This window comes from Magallana gigas, chromosome 1 (genome assembly GCF_963853765.1).
Source record: "Magallana gigas chromosome 1, xbMagGiga1.1, whole genome shotgun sequence".
NCBI lineage: Eukaryota > Metazoa > Mollusca > Bivalvia > Ostreida > Ostreidae > Magallana > Magallana gigas.
The window spans coordinates 24475020-24479486 of NC_088853.1; positions in this window are offsets into that span (position 1 = coordinate 24475020).

Consider the following 4467-nt stretch of genomic DNA (forward strand, 5'->3'; position numbering starts at 1 on the left):
GCAGCCCTGATACAGAGTTTAACGTCACAACTGGCAGTTGGTGCATAAATTATCGATACCGCGTAAGCAGACAGGGTAACGGCCAATTTAAATAAAACACAATTTCATAAATTATTTTAATATATGTAGAAAATAATTAGCAGCTATAATGCTTAAAATATCTGATAAGATTAAAATTAGTTCTCATACTGAAATCGACACATACCGTAGATAAAACATTGTCTGTAACAATGCATACCTATCAGAGTTATCGTTCCTTATCCGCTAGGGTCCCCGTGAGAAATACTCTTCCGGTCAGGACGGTAGCAATAGACCGTGGCTATTTATAGCCACCGTCTAAAAAAACGCATATACCTCTTGTTTAAACTGAAAGAGTCCTCTGCATGACAAAGTTTTCTTTTAAGAGGAGGGGATTCAATTTCTCCCCGGTCTGAGTCCTCTGCATGACAAAGTTTTCTTTTAAGAGGCGGGGATTCAATTTCTTCCCGGTCTTCTTTGGGAGAATTTCGATAGAATTATGATTATATGTGAAGTAAAAATTGCGACTCGTTTAAGAAAAGTATTACATTGTATATCTCCTATAAGAAATGTTTGTAATTTTATTTTCGTAAACTTTACACGATCATTTAATGTTAAATTATGTACCCAGGCTCAAAGACTGCTTTCCTAGATCCACCCATTCCTCTTCAAAATCTCTGAATGGTCTAGTCTTTTCCTTATTCCTAAAACAATAGGTTAATACAACCTTAACACTTTTAAAACCCTTTCTTCCTACACAATATTTAAAGCTGTATGGTCCGATTTTCTACAAATGTTGTCTACTCTGTGGAAATATTGCCAAATTATCGCTCACACACACTAGCAAACCAACAACACTCGTTATCTATAGTGTCGGATCATATGATACACGGTTATAAGATAAGATATAAAAAAGCACTAAAAATAACCAACGACACGAACAATTAAATAAAATGTCACATTTTCGGGACAACCCGTCCCTTCTTTAGGACAACAAATAGGGGCCCCATGCCAGTAGAGACAGAGAAGCATTGTTGACCAAATAAGTAATGCTTTTGGAAGCATTACATTATAGCGATACAAACTACATTGAATTTCATGCGAAAATCGCAGTGCTGTATTACCAGCTGCTGCAAGATCATTGGATCCCGCATGAATGACCAATACATCCGGGTGTGGGTGGTTTATAATCTCATCACAAATAAGTTTGTCCAGGTCTTTCCAGTGTAGTCCCCTTATTCCTTTCCAGGTGATGTCCACGCCAAGGTTCAGGTTCTTTCCACCTGGTCTCTTCACTGCTTCCTCCCCGGCCCAATACGGTACTGAAGTTCCAACTATCCAGACTGTTTTGAAATCTGGAATACTTTTGGCAAAATTAACCTTAACATATTCCATTACAATTAATAATTAATTTACAATCTAATATCGTTTTGAAAAGCCCTTGATTCCCATCTGCCTAAAGCTTTAATTTCTGATTCTGAAAGCCCTTGTTTTGCAAGATCTGTAGCTCTGCCTATTCTAAAGCTATGTGGTCTAAAATGTCCCCGAATGCCATTAAATTGGAGAGTCTTTTGCAGCATGCAATTAAATTGGTATCCTGTTATGGCTTTGTCATCCATATGGGTAAAAAGTAAAAGAGAGCCGCTGTCGGGGCGTAGTCGTAAACATTTTAGTACCCAACTCACTGGACATGTGTCAGCACTGGGTTGTCTAGATATGTGCAACGTGGTTGCATTTCCCATCTGATCTGTTTTTGACCTTGGAATTAAAATACTGACATTGTTTCCCTCAACTGAGATGTGTGCCCTGTGGATGACCAAGACCTCGCTAACCCTAAACAAACCGTGATATGTGATGGGAAAAAAATAGTGGAGAATAAAACTCTCTAATTGGGTGATCTGCAAATAGATGGCAATGCTAACATGACCCTTTGTAAAATGGATAAAGTTAAAGGAATTCGCGGATCTGTCGTGATGCCTAGCTTTTTATGGAGACCCTGCAAGGCTTTTTTAACAATAAAGGATTGGATGTTATCTTGGATGCCTCTAATTGGTGAATATAAGACAAAGCACTAATGTACAGAGCAGCTGTTCTGTATGCAGTACCTGAAATGGGCAATGAAATCAAGTAAGTGATCAATAGGAATGGAAAAAACCAATGCTAACCCACAACTGTTCAATTTTTTTTTTATACCCCCGCTCCGAAGGAGTGGGGGTATACTGTTTTACCCTTGTGTGTCTGTCTGTCCGTCTGTCCGTCCGTAACAAAAATTTCTGTCGCATTTATCTCAGCAACTATTTATCACAGATGCTTGAAATTTTTACACAGTGTTTGTTAAGGCATGCCATATCGTGGGATATATTTTTGTACCAATCGGACGCCAACTTCCTGTTAAATGACGACTTTGCTTATTTTTTAATTAAAATTTCCAAACAAATTTTCGTCAAAGATTTCTCAGCAACTATCTATCGCAGATGCTTGAAATTTTTACACAGTGCTTGTTAAGGCATGCCATATCGTGGGATATATTTTTGTACCAATCGGACGTCAACTTCCTGTTAAATGACGACTTTGCTTATTTTTTAACTAAAATTTTCAAACCAATTTTCGTCAAAGATTTCTCAGCAACTATCTATCGCAGATGCTTGAAATTTTTACACAATATTTGTATGGACATGCCATATCGTGGGATATATTTTTGTACCAATCAGACGTCAACTTCCTGTTAAATGACGACTTTGCTTATTTTAAGCAAAAATTTTCAAACAAATTTTTGTCAAAGAATTCTCAGCAACTGTTTATCGCAGATGCTTGAAATTTTTACACAGTGTTTGTTAAGGCATGCCATATCGTGGGATGTATTTTTGTACCAATTGGACGTCAACTTCCTGTTAAATGAGTACTTTGTTTATTTTAGCCAAAATTTTCAAACAAATTTCCGTCAAAGATTTCTCAGCAGCTATTTATCGCAGATGCTTGAAATTTTAACACACTATTTGTTTTGGCATGCCATATTGTGGGATATATTTTTGTACCAATCAGATGTCAACTTCCTGTTAAATGACGACTTTGTTTATTTTTAGCAAAAATTTTCAAACAAATTTTTGTCAAAGAATTCTCAGACACTGTTTATCGCAGATGCTTGAAATTTTTACACAGTATTTGTATAAGCATGCTATATCGTGGGATGTATTTTTGTACCAATTGGACATCAACTTCCTGTTAAATGATAACTTTGTTTATTTTTAGCCAAAATTTTCAAACAAATTTCCGTCAAAGATTTCTCAGCAACTATTTATCGCAAATGCTTGAAATTTTAACACACTATTTGTTTAGGCATGCCATATTGTGGGATATATTTCTGTACCAATCGGATGCCAGCTTTCTGTTAAAGGTCAACTTTGCTTATTTTGCATATTCACATCAGAGCGGGGGTATCACTAGTGAGCATTGGCTCACAGATATCTTGTTTAAATTGGTCAAAGCTCCTTATGGGGTTTAGGTGTATTTGTTGAAAATTGATCCCTGGATGAGCCTGTTGGCTTCAGTTCTTAAATTTCCCAAATGTTCTTGGGAAGTGGTGTTGGCCATGGGTCTACTGTTGGTGCTAGTTGCCGGAATTCGCCCCACTGTGAACGAGAGAGACAATCCGCGATAGAATTTAACTTAGATGATATGTGGTTTGCTTTTAATAAAATATTGTATTTGAGACATATGAGAACCAGTTTCCTTACAATTTTCATGACCCAAGGTGATATTGATGTTGAGGTGTTTATAACCTGCACAACTGCCATGCTATCAATGTAGAACAAAATTTTTGAGTTGGCAAAGCGCTGTTTCCACAGCTCAAGAGCTACCTGCACTGGAAAGAGTTCTAGGAAGGTCATATCTCGAGTTATGCCCTGAGCAAACCAACAACTTGGCCAATGGGCATATGCCCACTAGCCTGCGAAAAATATGCCAAATCCCCCCGCTTCTCCCCCTGCACTGTCGGTAAAGAGCTGTAAAGTGTATATTTTATTTCTCAACGTTAGATAAAAAGTCATGCATGATTTCAAACACAAGACATACGATTTTAAAACGAATAAAAACTAAACCATGAGGTTACACCACAGGTACACATGTTGCAGATGGGAAGCAGAGAGAGTATACAGATATAATACATACACATTCAATCTTCAATCTAAAAAATAAAGCATACAGACGACTCTTGTTTATAAATAAGTCCAAGGTATTTCATGAGGAGATAATCTTCCAATTACTGTTCAAATTAAAAAAAAAAATTATTTAAGAATCATGTTTGGCTGCAAGACCAAATGTCCTAAATTTGTTAACTCATTTAAGTCTCAGCATTTTACTCTTTTTCTGATAATTATTTTTATCTTGTTCTGATGAATACTTCTATCAGCAAGAAATTTGCATTTGTTTTTTTACTTTCGGTGCTTCTGC